The sequence below is a fragment of the Muntiacus reevesi genome, chromosome 4 (genome assembly GCF_963930625.1).
Source record: "Muntiacus reevesi chromosome 4, mMunRee1.1, whole genome shotgun sequence".
Classification (NCBI taxonomy): domain Eukaryota; kingdom Metazoa; phylum Chordata; class Mammalia; order Artiodactyla; family Cervidae; genus Muntiacus; species Muntiacus reevesi.
In genome coordinates this window covers 72185899-72205803 of record NC_089252.1, presented here as the reverse complement: position 1 = coordinate 72205803, position 19905 = coordinate 72185899, and the positions used below count along the sequence as shown (strand labels likewise).

General features: G+C 43.6%; 1 protein-coding gene and 1 non-coding gene across 16 annotated transcripts in view; one reads left to right on the top strand and one right to left on the bottom strand.

The window, feature by feature from the left end:
• CCR8 (C-C motif chemokine receptor 8) overlaps nt 1-19905 on the bottom strand; it is a 140866-nt gene that overhangs the window by 88575 nt on the left and 32386 nt on the right. The gene's annotated exons all lie outside the window — the stretch shown is intronic.
• On the top strand, nt 473-545 carry TRNAE-UUC (transfer RNA glutamic acid (anticodon UUC)). Its single transcript has one exon. It is a non-coding gene; the product is annotated as a tRNA-Glu (tRNA).

Here is a 19905-nt window from a genome sequence, read left to right as displayed (position 1 = left end):
ACTCAGTGTCTTATAATAAGCTATAATGGAAGAGAATGCAAAAAAGAATATATGTTTATATATAGCCATGAACAACTGAGTCGCTTTGCTATATACCTGAAACCAACACAACATTGTAAATCAACTATATTTCAATAAAAAAAATTTTTTTTAATTACAGAAATGGATAACAGGTTAGTGGTTGCTGTGGTTAAGGAGAAGATGTGGCCCTTAAAGACAACATCAGCGATCCTTGTGGTGATGAAAACGCTTTACATCCTGTCTCTGTCAACGTCACTCTCCTAGTTTGAACCATGGTTTGTAATACGTTGCCATTTGTGGAAACCAGGTAGAGGGTACACTGGATCTCTCTGTATTATTTCTTACAACTGCACATGAATCTACTATTAACTCCAAATAAAAACTTCAATTAAAAGAAACTGGCAGAAAAATAAGTTGTGAAGCCTTAATTTAAAAAACAACTCTTGGGAATTCCCTGGTGGTTCAGTGGTTAGGACTCTGTGCTTTCACTGCTGGGGGCCTGGGTTCAATTCCCGGTCAAGGAACTAAGATCCTGTAAGCTGCACGATGAAGCCAAAAATAAACTTTAAAAAATTAAAAGCGCCTCTTGATACCACTTCCCTTTCTGTAACACAATTCCATTTCTCTGTTCTCCTTTACAGAAAAACTCTTTTTAAAAAACAGTTTTTTTCTCTACTTAATTCCTCTCTTTCCATTTTCTCTGAAATGTACTCCAATCAAACTTCTGCCCACATGATTTCACCAAAATAGCCATTGCCGAGGTTACTGACAACACTGTTAACCCCATGGTCAAGCCTCAGTTCTCATCTTAACCTACAGTTCACATTTGACCCAACTGAACTTTCTGCTCCCAGACTCACTCTTTTGGCTTGCTTCCAGAACTGCTCATTTTCTTGGTTTTTCTCTTATCTCACTGGATGTTCTTTCTGTGTTTCCTTTTCTGTCTCCACAATTTCCTAGTGTTTTGGCATCCCAAACCTCTGTCCTGATCTTTCTATGATCTGTCTATATTTAGGTGCTTATTCAGCTTCATGGGTGTAAACATTCTCCATCTGCTGATGACTCTGAAATTTATATTCCCAGCCTGGATATCTCTCCCAAACTGCAGATTTGTATGTCCTATTGTTTCCCCAACATCTCCCTCTGCTTGTGTATTAATAAATTTCTCGAAGTATTGTGAATAAAACTAACTTCCTGACTTCCACTCAAAACCTGCTCCTTCTCAGTATTCCCCTCTTTGGCTTATAGCATCTTGATCCTTCTCCTCACCCAGTCCCCAAGTCCAGACCATCCTAGACTCCTCTCTTTCTCCTCTAAGTGAAACAGGAGTCCTTGCAGGAGAAGAGGTAGGACATGATGTTATAGATTTAGATCTTAACGTGGAACCAGATAAGGATAACTTTATTTAGATGCATTTCATGTATCATATAATTCATTGTTTTATAGCATACTCACTGAGTTGTGCAACCATTAACACCAGCAACTTTAGAACATTTTCATCACCTCAAAAAGAAACCCATTCCCCTTTAGACATCACTCTCCAATCTTCTCATCAACCTCCACCCTAGGTCTAAATAATCACTAATCTGTATAGTTTCTGTCTCTGTATAGTTGCCTGTTGTCATTGTTCCGTCGCTAAGCTGTGTGTGATTCTTCCCAACCCCATGGACCGCAGCACTGCCAGGATCCTCTGTCTGCCACTGTCTCCTGGAGTTTGCTCAAATTCATGTCCATTGAATTGGTGATGCCATCTAACCATCTCATCGTTTGTCACTCCACCCCCTTCTTTTGCCTTCAATCTTTCCCTGCATCAGGGTCTTTTCCAATGAGTAGGCTCTTTGCATCAGGTGGCCAAAGTATTTGCCTATGCTGGAAATTTCATATAAATGAAATCTTATCTGTGTTCTTTTTTGGCTATCTTCTTTCACTTAATATTATGTTTTCAAGATTGATCCACGTTGCAACATGCAGGATCAGTTGTTGGTTCAGTCTCTTAGTCGTGTCTGACTCTGCAACCCCACGGACTGTAGCACGCCAGGCTTCCCTGTCCTTCACCATCTCCCAGAGCTTGCTCAAATTCATGTCCATTGAGTCAGTGATGCCATCCAATCATCTTGTCCTCTGTTGTCACCTTCTCCTCCTACCTTCAATCTTCCTGAGCATCAGGGTCTTTTCTAAGGAGTCAACTCCTCACATCAGGTGGCCAAAGTATTGGAGCTTCAGCTTCAGCATCAGTCCTTCCAATGAATATTCAGGACTGATTTCCTTTAGGATGGACTAGTTGGATCTCCTTGCAGTGCAAGGGACTCTCAAGAGTCTTTTTCAACACCACAGTTTGAAAGCACCAATTTTTTGGCACTCAGCTTTCTTTATGGTCCAACTCTCACATCCATACATGACTACTGGAAAAACCATAGCTTTGACTATACGGACCTGTGTTGGCAAAGTAATCTCTGCTTAATACACTGTCTAGGTTGGTCATAGGTTTTCTTCCAAGAATGAAGAAGTATCAGTACTTTGCTCCTTTTTATGGCCGGATAATTTTCCACTCTATGGACTGATTACATCTTGTTTATCTATTCAATTTTGCTTATCTCTTCATCACTTAATGGACGTTGGGGCTGTTTCTACTTTCTGACTATTATGAATAATGCTGCTATGAACATTCATCTACAAATTTCTATTTTGACATATAGTTTCCTTTCTCTTGGGTACCCCTGGGTATATACCTAGGAATGGAATTGCTGGGTCAAATGGTAACTCTATGTTTCACTTTTTATGCAACTGCCAGACTGTTTTCCAAAATGGCTACACCATTTTACATACTCAGTGGCAATGTGGAACCCAATGAGGGTTCTCACTTCACATTCTTGTTAACACTTATTATCTTATTTTGATTCTAGTCATCACAGTGTGGGTGAAGTTGTTATCTCACTGTGGTTTTCATTTGCATTTCCCTGATGACTAATGATGTTGATCATCTTTTGATGTGCCTAATGGCCATTTACATATCTCCTTTGGAGAAATATCTTTTCAGATACTTTGTCTACTTTTATTAGGCTATCCTTTTTTTTTTTTTTTGGCTGCACCGCACAGCATGTGGAGTCTTTGTTCCCAGACGAGGGATGGAACCCGCACCCCCAGCAGTGAGAGTGCAGTCTTAACCACTGGATTGCCATGAAAGTCCCCAGGTTGTCTTTTTATTACTGGTTCTAAGCATTCTTTACACATCCTAGATTTGCAAATTTTCTCCCATTCTGTGGGTTGTTTTTGCTCCTTTGATAGTGTCTTTTGATGCACAAGAATTCTTTAATTTTCATGAAGTCCAACTGATCCTTTTCTTTTGATGCTTGTGTTTTTGGTGTCATAGCAAAGAATCCATTGTCAAATCTAAGGTAGTGGAAATATACACCTATGTTTTAAAAGTTTGTAATTATGGCTTTTAGGTTTAGGTCTTTGAGCCATTTTTATTTAATTTTTTAAAATATGTATTTATTTGGATGTGTGGGGTCTTAGTTGCAGCACATGGGATCTTTCATTGTGGCGCACAGCCGAGACACTCTAGTTGCAGTGTGCAGGCTTAGCTGCTCCGCTCCAGGGCATGTGGGGTCTTAATTACCCAACCAGGGATCAAACATGCATCCCTTGCATTGCAAGGCAGATTCTTAACCACTGGATCGCCAGGGAAGTCCCCATTTTTATTTAATTTTTACACGTGATGTGAGGTAGGCGATCCAGCTACATCTTTTACATGTTGCTATCCGGTTGTCTTAATATCATTTGTTGAAAAGACTATTCTTTCCCCACTGAATGGCCTCAGCATCTTATAAAAAATCAATTAACTATAGAAACATGGATCTACTTATGAACTCTTGATTCTACTCCATTGATCTATATGTCTATTTCTATGCCAGTAGTACATAGTCTTGATTATTGTTCCCTTACAGGTTTTGAAACTGGAGAGTATGAGTCTTCCAACTTTTTCTTCTTTTCCAAGGTTGTTTTGGCTATTCTGGGTTTCTTGTGTTTCCAAATTAATTTTAGATCAGTTTGTTAATTTGTACAAAGAAGCCAGATGGGATGCAGTCTAATAGGGACTGCATTAAGTCCACAGGTCAATTTGGGGAGTACTGCTACCTTAACAATATTCAGTCTTCTCATCTACGAACAGAGGATGTTTTTCCATTTTTGAAGATCTTCTTTAATTCCTTTCAACTACCAAACTACTATTCTGGTAGTTTTCAGAATATAAGTTTTGCACTTGCTTTATTAAATCTATTCCTAAGCATTTATTCATGTTGATACTATTATAAATGAAATTATTTTCTTAATTTCATTTTTGGATTGTTCATTGCAAGTACATAGAAAGGCAAGTTCATTTTTATATATTGATTTCATATCCTGTAACCTCATTGAAATCATTAGTTCTAATAGTTTTTTAAGATTTCTTAGAAGTTTCTATATCCAAGATCATTGTATTCAGAAGTAGAGACAGTTTTTCTTTTCCAATCTCAATGCCTTATCTTTCACTTCTTGCCTGATTTATGTTTGAACAAACTTCTCTGACTGCCTTACGGGAAACAAGTCAGATGAGGGTCAAGAGCGGGGAAGAGTCAGATATGAAAGGATTGTGCCTTGGACTATCGGGAGCAAAAAAAGCCACAAAGTACTTCAGGGTGTTTCTCTTCAGTCTTTCTCACCTTAATTTTTTCTTCTTTGTTTTACTGACCATCATGGTGATTTTTTTGCCTCAACCAAACACAAAGACAGTATGCCAACTTTTAAAAAATCTTGTGATTAAAAAAAAAAAAAAAATCCACACGAAGGAAGCAGGCACCAGACAGGAGACTAAAAAAACCCCAATCCTACACGTCCCATTTCTGTAAGAGCAGACCGTACAAGACTGTTTGGACAGAAGGATTATTTTTATGAGGAGAAAAAAGGGAAGTATCCATCACCAGGTCTTAGAAATGCTGCAACCCTCAGCAACCAGCTAAAGATAACCTAGGCAAGGAACTTTGTGCCAGACCTGGAGGCCGTCAGTGCTCTGAGTATACAGGATAATTTAGGCTTCTCCAGTGAGTGACTATCCCAAGCTACCAGACTCTTCACCTTGGGGAAATTTGCTTTACCAGCCTTCCCCAGGAACTTACTTCTCCCTGAAGGTAGCAATACAGGAAGACTTCCCAGAAGTCCCCCTTACCCAATCCCTCCAGGCCAAATAGGATCTCTCTCTCCTGGTGAGCAGGACCTTGGTGTTGTGTCCGAATACGGGCTGAGCCCTGGGTGACACAGGGAAGTACCTAGGGCACTCACCTGATGTGGGGAGTGAGTCACAAAGTCATTTCAGTTTTCAGTCATGTCTGCCTCGTTGCAACACCATGGACTGTAGCCCGCCAGGCTCCTGGGCCCATGGGATTTTTCAGGCAAGAATACTGGAGTGGGTTGCTGTGCCCTCCTCCAAGGAATCGTCCCAACCCAGGGACTGAACCCACGTCTGTGTCTTCTGTATTGGAGGCAAATTCTTTACCTACTGAGCCACGTACGAAGTCCCTTGAAATTGTGCATCCAAGGCCCTTCCCTTACCCCTCCCGAGTGCCAGCTCTGGTTCTCCTCAGCTCTGCCACTGACAGGCCATGTCCACAAGGACAATCCCCTTGCCTCTCTGGGCCTTAGTTTACTCCTGAGAAGCTGAAGTGCTGGATTTAGAATAGTGTTTCCCCATAATGACCCATGAACCCACCGATCCTTAACTTTCTGATTCCCACAGCCTTTTCCAAAGTCCTCATTTCTTAAAATCTATAAACCATTTTTTTAATTGCCTTATGAGATCTTTGGGTTTCTCTGGTTGCCCAGACTGTAAAAAATTCCACCTGCAATGCAGGAGACCTCGGTTCAATCCCTGGGTCAGGAAGATCCCCTGGAGGAGGCAAGGCAACCCACTCCAGTATTCTTACCTGGAGAATCCCATGGACAGAGGAGCCTGGCGGGCTACGGTCCATGGGGTCACAAAGAGTCAGACACGACTGAGCGACTCAGCACAGCACATGAGAACTTCACGCATGACTAGAACACAAGCGCTATGGTCTCCGTATGGCCCAATTCTCTTAAAGAAACTGTGTCAGCTTACATCCAGCCCTGTAGAGACCTCCCCAGGAACTACTGTAACCAGACCCCAGACCCAAGATGAGCCAGCTGTAGTCGATGGAGACAAGCCAATTATTCCTCTCAAAACCTGGGCATCATAGACACTCTATAGGTAATAAAGGTATGCAGCCCAGTGGTCAAGTCAGACAAACAGGCTGGTGGCCATGGGGCCCACATGCAGGGCCCACGTGTGAGAAGCAGCTGAAAAGAAGGAGGCAGCGGGGAGAAGCAGCAGGACAAGTAAGTCCTATGGCTCATGAGAAATGAGAAATGCCTCAGCGCTTGAGAAATGGGGAATGCTCTCATTCTTTACTTTCCCGTACTGCTGCCAACATGAAGCATGAACTATCCCTGTATCCTTGAGTGTGCCCTTACACAAACCACTGTCAAAGGAACTGTGGCTCTAGCTGAGCAAAGGGCAGGTGATTCTTCAACAAATATAATTAACTGCTATGCTCAGGAGAAGACTGAGAAAGATTCTGCCTCATACTGTAAAGAAAAAGTTTTCAGAAGGATTTTTAGAAATGATGTTTAAAAGAGAACATGAAGGACTTCCCTGGAGGCTCAGTAGTAAAGAATCTGCTTGCCAATGCAGGAGATGTGTGTTCAATCGCTGGTCCAAGAAGATCCCACCGGCCATGGAGCAACTGAGCACCCTGATCCCATGGCCACAACTACCGAGCCTGTGCGCTAGAGCCCCGGAGACTCAACTGCTGAGCCCATGTGCCATAGCTACCGAAGCCTGCGCACCCTAGAGTCTGTGCTCCACAACAAGAGAAGCCATTGCAATGAGAAGCCCGTGCCCTGCAACCAGAGAGCAGCCCCTGCTCTCAGCAACTAGAGAAAAGCCCACACAGCAGCAAACACCCAGCAGAGCAAAAATAAGTACGTAATTTTTTTTTTAAAAGAGAGAACTTAAAAAAAAAAGGCAATTCCTTCCCTCCATCCCGAATAAGTTCGTCTTCTCTTCCCTTCCCTTCCCTCTCCTGTCCTCCCCATCCCTTTCCTCCATCTCTCCTGGGAGTGGGAGTGACCGCAAAAGTGGCAGCAAAGGAGTGTGGGGGCCAAGGATGTGACCCCCACGGCAGAGAAATCGCTTGCAGAGAGAGAGCTCGAGCACATAAATAACGACACCGAAAACAATGAAAGGTTTTCTTGTTCACAGAGAAGGAAGTTACATATAAGGAAAGGGGAAAGGCTAAAAATAACCTTGAGAAACTGATGGAATGGAGGTACCAGCCCAAACTCACGGACCTTTAAAATATAAACAGATTTAGAAATAGTTACGGTAGTAGTCAGGGTACTCATATACATACATACACACACATTTACATGTATATATGTTCCACCTCTGTACACGAGAAGGCCTACAATGTATGACAGCCCAGAAACAATAAGCAATGAAATGTACAGAGTTTAGTTTTCAGATATCACTCTCCTCTCTAGAACTCCTTAAAGAAACAGCTAGTTCTGAGACTGAGGCAGGAAAATTACAGGATGAGCCAGAAAGTAAAGAAATGCTCAAAAAATTACAGGCACATAGCTAAAGCTCAAAGGGGCTAATTTTGGCTTTTTTTTTTTTTTAAACATTTTTTTGAAGCACAATTGATTTACAAGGATTCAGTGGTACAGAAATGTGATTCAGTTATATTTTTTCAGATTTTTTTCCATTATAGATTATTACAAGATATTGAATATAGTTCCCTGTGCTATACAATAGGTTTTTGGTGTTTCTCTATTTTATATATAGTCGTGTGTATCTGTTAATCCCAAATTCCCAAGTTATCCCTTCCCCACAACAGGAGTCAACTTTGGTGAGGCTCTCCTGCTAGCCAAATCTAGAAGGATTTTATATAAAAATAAATAATGATAATAATGGATTAAATTCACTGAATAAAACAGGAATCCAGGGCCTACACTGATATAAACAAATGAAGGAAAAAAAGATACTTCCTCCTTATTAGTAGAATGCCAACTAATAAACACAGCAGAAGTGACGGTAACAGAAAATAGCCATTTGGTAAGCACTATAATTGTGGTTAATTTAGGCAAGAATCATCAATGTTCACTAATTCAAATGGGCTTCCTTGGTGGCTCAGATGGTAAAGAATCTGCCTGCAATGTGGGAGACCCAGGTTTGATCCCTGGGTCAGGAAGATCCTCTGGAGACGGACAAGGTAACCCACTTCAGTATTCTTACCTGGAGAATTTCATGGACAGAGAAGCCTGGTAGGCTACAGTCTGTGGGGTCTCAAAGAGTCGGACACGACTGAGCAACTAACACACACACACCAAATCAAATGAATGGGGTTTAATGAAATGCAGGATATCGTCATAGTTTGAGAGCATCTTTCTACAAAATAATTATTAATTATGAAGAGGAAAATAATGACTTAACATGGAGAAACCTGAGCACACCAAACTGACCGAGAGATCGAGATTAATATTACCAGTAGTATGACCGGCCAACGTCCTGAGCCTTCTGATGCCGTGCAGCGAGGACAGGACAGCATCATCTCTGTATATTTCTCCCAAGAACACATGTCTGAGTCCCATCCTGAGGAAACATTGATGAAACCAGGCTGAGCTCTAGCCTACAGAATGAAAAGCTTGTACTCCTTCAAACTATAAAGTTGTGAACACAGGGAAAGACTAAGCATCTGATCCAGGTTGAAGGAGACTAAAGAGACAATTATTAAATGCAAAGTGTGATCCCGGGCCAAACAGAAAAGAGATTTTGTTGGGACAATTGGTGAAATTTGACTGAAACATTTGGGTCAGATATCAGTGTCACACCAATGCTGACTTCTGATTTCCTGGTCTGGAGGGCTGTATGCTGGCTATGCAGAGGACTGTCCTTGGTTTGGAAAGACACACAAAGAAGATCTGGGGAGTTTGGAACAACTGCTTCAAATACATATTTATATATTTTTTATATTTTAAATAATATATAAACAAATTTTATTTATCATGAGTATCCCCAGAGATTCTGCAATTTTATCTCTCAGTCCTATTATAGATTTTTTTTCAATTTAGCTAATATTTGTAATTTCCTAGAATTCTTTTCTGCAACTTTTCCTATAACCACCTGTTCTTGTTTTACCAACAAAATATGCTCTCAATCCTTCCATCAGTGCTGGACCTTGTTAATTGAGCATTTCATGGGTACCTCAACATCAGCCTGCTCAAAATCAAGTCTCCATCTCTGTTCTCAAAAGCCGGTGGACCCTGCCAACAATAGGACACTGAAAGCAATGGCTTTTCTGAGTAGTATGAGGAGCCACTGAAGGGTTCTGAGCAGAGACGTCACGTGATAAACTTTGCCTTTCAAAAGGATCACCCTGGATCCACTGGGAATACACTGTAGGGAGGCCATGGGAGAAACAGCCTAGGTAGAAGCAGGGTGAAAAGCTATCCTGGTTTACCCCAGGGCTGGGGAATTTCCTGAGACAGGACTTTCAATGCAAAAACTGAAAGCCAAAAACTGGGAAAGTACCAAGAAAGCCAGATATTCTAGTTAGGAGGCTATTCCAGCAAGCCCAGGTGTGAAATAAACATAGCAAGAGCCAGGAGGAGGTGATTATCAGACGTCATATTCTGGATAGGTAATGGGTATATAATACAGAATGTATGAGATCTATCATGTGAGGAAAAGAGGATTCTTGTGTCCTTGGAATACTAGAGGATCTGAATTATCATTTACTGGGAGAGGAGGGAGACTACAGGAGGAGCCCATTTGGAGGGGGGATGGGAATCAGGAGCTCAATTTTGGACTTACTAAGCATGAGGTGTCTATGTGACATCCAAAAGGAGATGTTAGATGGGCATTTAAATACACACATCTAGCAATCAGAGGAGAGAAGTCAGGGGTGTAAATATTGTATATTGTCTACAAAAGGCCTCTAAAAAAACAGAAGTTCATGAAGAGTGTAGATTAAACAGAGAAGTTCAGGGACTGAGTCCTGAAGACAAGATTTGTTTCGATAGAATGATGGGGGCAAAACTGTGATAGAGAGAGGATGGGAGATAAAGAAATGGGGGCAACAAGTGTAGACAAGATTTTCAAGGTTACCTACACAGCGAGGGGAAGGAGCTGGGCTTAGCTAAGAGTAGGGACAGTTACTCCACATACAATAGGAAGGAAGACAGAATGTGTAGGCAATGGTTCAGGTAACTGGGTAGTTTGGGTGGTGGGAATTTATGAGAATTCTCATCTAAATCTTCTAATTCTCGGGTAAGTCAAGGTAATCACCTGTGATTACCCCCACAGGTAATCACCTGTGGGGGAAGCCAACTCAAGGTCCAAAAAGAGAGGTAGAGACCAAAAAATCATCATCCAGGGGAAGGAGGGCAGGAGTGGGAGAGAGAAAAGAAGGATGATCTCTGACCACCATTCACTTGGGGTTTCAGTAGGCACATGGCCTGAGAGGGGACCAGTCAGCACTTTCAGTTCCCTGAATTATATCTGGATTTTTTCCCCTTGTTTGTTCATCTTGACCCTTCTTAATTTTGCTGTTGATTTTGCAGACACATCTGCAAAATGTTGTCTGTTCAAACTTGAAATGAGGGGCTGAGTTAATTAACAGAGGTGCCTGAAGACACCCCTCTTCCAATGGAAAGCATCCTCCAGAACTAACTTGACTAAATGAAAAAAGGTCCACAACCAGGCACTTCTCATGGTCACGTTTCAGAACCATGAATGAAGAGGCTTTGGTATGAAAAAATAAACGGTAACAGCAGCCAAAGTTGTTCCTGCAAAGGAAACAGAATCAGAAAGTCATCAGCAACCCCAAGGGCTAGAAGACAAATACTGAACTTTCATAGTTCTAGAATTCCTGACCCAGTCCAATTACCAGTGCAGTGTGAGGGTAGAATAGACACACCCTTCATTATCCTGAGAATGTACTCCAACAAAGGAATACGCAGAGAAGGTTCTAGGACAGAGGTTTACTGATTTTTGTTTCCTTTTGGCTGCCCCTCTCGGCTTACGGGATCTCAATTCTCTGGCCAGCCAAGGCAGGAAAAGTCTACAATCCTAAGCATTAGGCCATCAGGGAACTCGCATAAGGCTTACTTTTAATTACTCCTAATTGTACACCTTTCCTTAGGTTTGAGCGTCTGTGAGTTTATCACTCTTAAAATTCTTTTTGTATAAACAACTACTTACTGTTTACCTCTCAAATCGTCAAACTTCTAAACACTGCAACTTCTCCCCTTTCTTTTCCCACATGCCTTCATGTGTTGGAAAAATATGTATGCTTACTTTCATATTCTTTTTTTTTTTACACCAAACCTCTTCCTTTTTCAAACTATCAAAAGCATTTAGACTTAACTATTTACAACCAGTTTCACTGTTCATCACTGTTCCGTACATAAATGCCTCTTTATTGTAGATGCTTGCCTCATTTTATTTTTCACTGGGCTGATTTATATGGCATAATTTCCAAAGTTGCACATTTTCTTCATCCTAGCTCTATAACAATGCTCAGCTGACTTCTATTATTAAATTAAAAGAGGGTGTATCTATCCTGGCTGTTTAGTAGAAGTCATACAAACGCACACCCCAGGAACTTAAATGTCACTGGCCACATAGAATTCCAAGAGCTACACTCCATCAGAGCACTAATCTTCACTATAACCATAAATATCCTAACACAGAATACTAAACGCTGAAGCCTAAACCCCAGTTATATTTGCAACTCCAATCCTAGACTAAACGAAACGAAGCACCACAACTCACCCAAATCCCAACGCCCTCATCTAACCTAAATCTTAACCGAAGCCTTAATCCCAACGCTGAACCTTTAAAACAGGAGATCTGCATACTCATGTAGTGGCTTATCAAAATAGTGAGTAGACTTATCATTTTTACTGTTACAAATATTTTCAAATTTTCCTCGTTATGGTTTCTTAAATACACCCATCATTTAAAAGTGCACATTTAATTTCCAAACACATGGGTTTTTTTTAAAGTATCCTTGATATTAATTTCTCATTTTGATATTGATTTCTCTTTCAAATATTTTCTTCTATGCAATCACCTTCTGTGTTTTTTTTCAGTATTTTAACACTATTGAGGCTTTCAATGGCTTTGTCAAAGATCTCTCTTGGTAAAAGTCACACTGGACTTGAAAATATGTGAGTTATGTTCAAATATCTTTTAATATTGATTTCTAACATAATTCCACAGTGACAGGAGAACAGATTCTGTATAAATTTAATACCTTTAGACCATGAAATTTTGGCATCTTGTTTTACATCCCTGGATATGGTCTACTGTCTCTTGCTTTATAGTCTATGGGAACTTGAAAAAGATTTGTATCCTGCTGCTGTGTGAAAATTGTATAAATCTTAATTATGCTGAATTGGTTCATTGTGCTTTTCAGGTCTACTATATCCTTCTACTTTTCTATTCATTCTATTAATTTTTGAGAGTTTGATATTGAAACTCCAACTAAAACTATCTACTTAAAGAATTGTAATATAGAGTAGAACTGTATATAACTTTGTTCTGTATTTTCTAAGTCTCCTGTAAGTGTGTTATTGCACTTACATAATTTAAAGAATAAAAAAAAGAAAAAAATAGTAAGTAAAGAAGGACCCTCCTTCCACTCTCCCTGCTGCCCACCCTGGTCAGCCCTCGCCTCCCACTGTCCCCTCATCTCTTTCAGGTCTTTACTCAGATGTCACTCTCCATAAGGCATTTAGGACCAACTGTACAGTTAGAACAGTACCCCAAGACAGCACCCTCACTTCTGACAGCAACTGCAAGTTCCGGGTCACCCCCAAACCACCTCAATAATTTGCTAGAAGGACTCACAGAACTCAGAGGAAGCAGATATAATCATGGTTAGGGTTTATTACGGTGCTTCCATGGTAGCTCAGCTGGGAAAGAATCTGCCTGTGATGCAGGAGAACCTGCTTCAATCTCTGGGTCGGGAAGATCCACTGGAGAAGGGATAGGCTACCCACTCCAGTATTCTTGGGCTTCCCTGGTGGCTCAGCTGGTAGAGAATCCACCTGCAATGTGGGAGACCTGGGTTCGATCCCTGGGTTGGGAAGCTCCCCCCAGAGAAGGGTTTATCACAGGAAAGGGATACAGATGAAATCAGCCAAGGGGAACGCACAGGACAGAGCCCACGAGGGGTCCAAAGAGATGCTCCTTGTTCTCTCTGTGGAGCCGTGGACGATGTGTGACCTCCTCCCAGCCACAGAACGTGGCAACACGCAGAGCACCGGTGCCGAGTATTCACAGGGTCTGGGTCACATGCTGGCCGTGTCACTGACCTGCAATCCCCAGCCCCTCCCAGAGAGCAGCTAACACCTTTAGTCTCCAGCTCCTCTGGAGGCAGAACTGTCATAGCACGACCCAAAATCCCCAACACAAGTCACACTGTTAAGACAGCCCGCAAAGACACCAACCAGGACTCCAGGTAAAGGCCAGAGTCGCCTTTGGTGAGGTTAATTCTTTTTTTATTTTTTAATTTATTTAATTGGAGGCTAATTATCTTACAATATTGTAGTGGGTTTTGCCATACATTGACATGAATCAGCCATGAGTATACATGTGTTCCCCATCCTGAACCCCCCTCCCACCTCCCTCCTGGTGAGGTTAATTCTTTACCACATACTTCTCTCACTGTGATCTTCTCCAATTTAAACACGCAACTTCTGCCCCAAGAATCCACATTACCACTCATCACCATCAGACATAAAATTTATTTTACCTGATTATTTTATTGTCTCTCCTCTCCATTAAGAATGCAAGGTGGCGATTTGGTCTGCTTCATTCACTGCTGCGTCACCTGCTTCCAGAACTGCGCCCTCCAATACAGGAACCACTGGCCACACATGGCAAGTGAGTACCTGACTAGCCACTAGTCCAGATGAAGGGTAAACTACACACTGACCTTTAAAGCCATTGCATTTAAAAAAGTATGGAAAGAATTTCATCAGTATTTTATTATGTTGGTTCTAAGTTGAAATATATTTGGGACATATTGGATTACATAAAATATACTATTAAAATGTATTTCACCTGTTTCTATTTTGTAAACTTATTTAATGTAGCTAGAAAACTTATCAAATTATATATGTAGCTGCAATCTGAGTCTCACTTTGGGTGTGTACATATACAGAGAGAGACAGAAGAGAGAGAGAGGAGGAAGAATACATTTTATCATTTGCTATATATATTTGTATAGATATAGAAGACATATCAGCAAATTTTTTTTTGTAAAGTATCAAGTAGTACATATTCCAGGCTTTGTGGCTATATGGCCTCTGTTCAGCTCTACCACAGTAGCAAAAATGTAGCCACAGATAATATTTAAACAAATACATGTGGCTGTGTTTCAATAAAACTGTTTTTATAGAAATAAGCAGCTGCATAATTTGGCCTGTGGGCCATAGTTTGCACACCCCTGATTTAGGACATTGTTTAGCCCATAGTAAATATTCAAAAGATACTTGTTGAGTGGATAGATACAAAGAATGCTAAAGTGACAGGATGTTGAGCCCAAGAGCATGGTTAATGTCAGAGGTTACTGGTGGCCAGGAAATCTGGGGCATATTGCACATGAATTGTAAGCTACTGGAGGGATTTAAGCAGGGCAGTGAAAAAATCTGATACGGCTTTTATTAGTCTCTGTGATAGATGGCATCCAGTCCTGCCCCTTCAGCCCTTTCAGAACTCATTCACCCAACTGTCAAGGATGTTGGTGGCTGAAAGCCCTCAGGTGAGTCCTCCTTTAAGGGCTGCTCAGGGCTGAAGAAAACCACCTTGCCCAAGGTGCCTCCCTCTTCCTGGTGCCAACCACATCCAATGACTCACCCATGTAGGGGCGTAAAGGCCCCTCTTGCCTCACGTGCAGACAACTCGGAAAAGCCACCCCAGCTCTGGCGCACCTTATGGGACTGGCAGCTGTGATCCCTGCAGCGGCTGCAGCCTTTGAGGCAACTGCCCTGCAATTCAACTGTCAGCGCCACTCCTCACAGGAGCTCATCTCCTCCCATCCCTCTCCTAACGGCGCTGCTCCCATGAGCACTGCCCCAAAACTGCCTGCATGCAAGTCTGCCTCTCACAGCCTGAGTCCCAGGGAACCTGACCTGCAACAGCTGATCTCAGGAGCCGTCTGAGGAAGCAGACTGTGGACATGGGATCCCGGGGGTTAATTATCTTTCAGCAGGCTGGCAGTGAGAATCCCATTGCCGGTTGGAAATTACAGATGCATAGCCCCTGGCAAGCTGCAGCAATGCAGATGCAAAGCTGTCCCTGGGGAACCAGGGATGGCCTGTGGGATATCGTCACAGTGCAGAGTGGCGCTTGCCTGACAGAATACGGTTGTCATCATCATGGATCATTTTGTATCTTGCCGTGGGCTGATAAACCTCCTTGATCCTTAAAAAGTACTGCCACTGGTGGTGAACTGGGATGATATGTGGAAGGAGAGAGATACATTGCACCTGACTGGTACAATGTATCAGGACTTTAGCAAGAATATATCAGTCACTATGGGCATCCCTGGTGGCTCAGCGGGTAAAGAATCCACCTGTAATGCAGGAGACCAGGGTTTGATCCCTGGATGAGGAAGATCCCCTGGAGAAGGGAATGGCAACCCACTCCAGCATTCTTGTCTGGAGAATTCGAGTGACAGTGAAAATGAATGCTGCTGTGGGAGTCATTGGAGAATGCAATGGCAACCCACTCCAGTGCTCTTGCCTGGAAAATCCCATGGACGGAGGAGCCTGGTGGGCTGCAGTCCATGAGGTTGCTAAGAGTCGGACACGACTGAGCGACTTCACTTTCAATTTGCATTTTCATGCGCTGGAGAAGGAAATGGCAACCCACTCCAGTGTTCTTGCCTGGAGAATCCCAGGGACGGGGGAGCCTGGTGGACTGCCCTCTATGGGGTCGCACAGAGTCGGACACGACTGAAGCGACTTAGCAGCAGCAGCGGCAGCAGCAGTGGGAGTCATTAAAGCATCAGAGAAAGACAATTCCAAGGGTGAACACCAGAGGGCAGCACATAGAAATCTCACATTCTGTATCTAGAGGGCAGAAAGGCTGGAGGGCCCGTCACAGGGAAAACAGAAAGCAGGCCTTAGAATCAATCCAGGCCAGGGATGGAGCTGGCTTGACCCGGGATGCCAGTGGCACAATTGGGAAGTGGTCAATCTTGGCTGTATTTTGAAAATAAAGCAAACATAATTTGCTATGGGGTTTGCATTCATTTCCTATTGCTTGTATAACAAATCAACACAAATTTACTGACTTGACACAGATTTGTTCCCTTACAGGTCTGAAGGTCGGAAGTCTGGAAAGAGTCTCTGGGGGCTGAAGTCCAGATGCTGTGAGGGCCTCTTCCTTCTGGAGGTACTGTGTGTGAGTCTGCTCCCTGGCCTCTTCCGACTCTGAGAGGCTGCCTGGGTTCTCTGGCTTGTGGCCCCTTCCTCCACCTTCAAAGCATATCACTCCAACTTCTCCCAACCTCACACTGGGAATTTCCTGGTAGCTCAGTGGTTAGGACTCCACTGCAATTTCACTGCCGAGGGCTCAGGTTCCATCCCTGGGGATCTAAGATCCCACAGGCTGTATGGTGCAGCAAAAAAGAAAAAAAAAAAAAAAAAAAGACAGAGACAGAGAAAAGAAGAATGTGCTAGGAGGAAAAAATTTCCCTCCACCAACCTACCAAGTTAGGTTCAGTGGTTGGAGGCCTGTGAGTTAACTAACAACAGACAAATTAATAGAAAAGAAGACAAAGTTTATTTACCAAGGAGGCTTCAGATGAATTGACTCCCTGGACATCCAAAGATAAAGGTTTATCAGTGTACTTAACAAGGAGAAAGGGCTTCTGTGGAAGAATAAATGGAAGGGAGGACAGTTTCAGATAAAGTTTGTTTAAGCAATTACTCATCCCTGTGATAGCGGTTAGTCTCCTTTCTGGCCGTAAACCTGCCAGAGAGGACTTATAGCAACAGTGTTTTCTAGGAGGTCCTGCTTGAATCTACAAAAGAACTTGAGATAAAGTTTATCCCTGTGGCGGCTGCTTGTTCAGATGTTTTTAGCTTAAGCTAAAACTATAGATAAAATAAATGAATATAATATATAAATACAAATAAAATAACATAAACTAAAATAAAAGATTACTTTAAAATAATCTTCATTGTGATTGAGGTACATTTTGAATCTCTACAGGTGCAAAACTATTCTTCATGTAATAGAATTTTTCAAATGGCATTTTCTATCTCACACATTTTGGGCAAAGCACAGAGGTGAGAAAAACGAGTGCCCCAGAGTCAGGAGTGAAGTGTAAGATGTGCAGAAAAATGGCAACCAAACTGGTTCCTGACCTTTAGCCCATCACCTGCTACCAGGCGGGCGCCTGGGACCAGGAGTGAAACTGGAAAGATGGTTTCTTAAAGGAAAGGGTTTTTCTTCCTCCTGCCTCAAGTCTGACAGAGAGGCTTCAAGGAAGCATGACCTGAGTTCCCTGGAGCTGACTGGGGTGCACGTGTGAGGAGGCCGCTAAGGTCCACTGCGAGCCCCACCACTGGCAGGGCAGATGGGGTCATGTCACAAAGGGTCACCCTGGTCAGGGAACGGTGCGGTGCGCACTCAGGTGGCGTCTCCGATGCTGAGCCACCCACAAGGGGAAGAGGCCGCATCTGGGCACCTCACAGCCCCCAGAGGGCACCACCAAACCTTTTCTGCCCCTTTGTCTCTCCTCCCTCTCCTCCCCTCACCCTAAATGAGGCTGGGCTGACATCATGAATGGGTGAAGGGTAAAGAGGACTGAAAGCAAGGGGAAGGAATAGTGCAGAAGCCAGTCACACCTCCCTTTCCACTGAGTTTCCAAGCTGAGCCAGGGCAGCCTGCCGGGACCCTCCACCTCACTCCCCTGCCTGCCCAGCAAGTGTTCTGACCCTTCCAGACTAAGTTCAGAAGCAAGGCAGGAAAAGAGACAAAGGTGGAAGCTGGATTGTCTTTTATGACCCAGCCTCAGAAGTCATAGTGTACCCTTCCACTAGGGGATGACACAGAGACTGCTTCTTCTCAACTGGAGGAAAGTCACATTCACGGTATAATGAGTTTACACATGGGACGGGAGACAGAGGACCAATCGTCTTTGGAAAATATGTTCAATCTCTCCCATGAATAAACACATCGCAGAGCAGAGGACCCAGTATATGAACTCAAGTTCCACTCAGTACCTATTGTTCAAAGAGGAAGGAATATATGCCACACAGTCTAGAAAGTTTATCCTGCCACTTGGAGAACATGAAGCTTTGCTGATAGAGATGATCAGTTATCAGGATAATTCACTTATCTGTGTAATCTGATTCTCTGACTAAAATGCAAGCTCTGTGAGATCATCTACATAGATGCTTCAGTGTTGGCCCAGAACCCAGCACATAGAAGTTGTGGGGGGAAAAAAAAAATTCTTGCAGAATAAATAAATGATATGATGAAATGCAGGACTTGGACTTGTGGAATGAACTGTCACTTGATGAGGTGCTGCCACCTTCTGGTCACTGGGGGTATTGCAAGCCACTTACAATGTTCCATTTCCCCACATGCCTTTGGAAGAACGCACCCATATCTCAGTTTACAGGGTGCTTTGGTGACGTCTGATTGGTTTGGGTTTTAAAAGCAGCCCTGACTCCTATATTGAGTCCCATCTGATCGTGAGGACTGGGGGAGTTATTTACTAGAATCCTCTCTCCCTGGTCTAGACAACCTAACCAGCCCTTAGCCCTCCAGAGCCTGGCGCGGCTTCCTCCCCCGTTGGAGGCTGCTCTGATCAAAGCCCTCCAGGGCCCCCTTGTGAAACCCAGCAGCCCCTTCCCTTCCTTCTCTCGCTGCAGCACTGGACACTGTCAGCCTCTTCCCTCGACATCTCCCGTGACTAACTCCTGTCTGGACTTGCCCCTGCCTCCCTGACTGCTGCTTCTCCTCTGCTACTGCTCTGCAGTCCGTCTTCCCCGGGGCTGCCCTGAGCCTGCTTCTCCTCACAGAACCCTGGGAGATCGCCTGCCTTGCAGCCTCAATTTTCACCTGCACACAAATGGGCCATCGGGTCTGTCGCCAGCCCAGCCTTCTCTCCCAGCTCCAGGCCAGATCATCCGGCCCCTGAAGATAGGCTCTGCCTGGAGACCCTGCACCGCATGCTCATCTTGTCCAAAGTCAACTGTGGCCTCCCCGCTCCGCCCACCACCCTGTCCTTCCCTCCTCACTCCCACTGCCCAGCTTGGCATCCCCACTCACTCACGTCCCCAGGCCAGACGTCTGGGGACCACACCTGAGCGCTCCCCTTCCTCACGGCTGAGCTCACTGAGGAGCCGTCAGTCTGTTCCCTCAGACCACGCAGGCACTTGGGCATCCTTCAGGTCTTTTAGGTCTTGTCTATTCTACACCCTCAGCGTCCCTCAGACCAGCCCCTCCCCACTGCCACCACCAAGAACTTCGCCATTCAGAACCTGGGTTGCTGTGACAGGCCTTCGTCACCAGCCTCCTGAGAGGCTGCTCTGGCTAAAACCCGTTCCTTAGGGCCCAAACTTGCTGGCACCTACAACTTGGCCCCACCTGCCACCCAAGACCAGCCTCCACCCTCTGCCCACTCTCTTCCTCTTCCTAAAATACTCTTCTCTCATCTGCCTATGTCTAAAGCATCCCAACCCCATTGTACAGACAGGGAAACTGAGGCACAGAGCACTAACAGAACTCGTCCAAGGTTA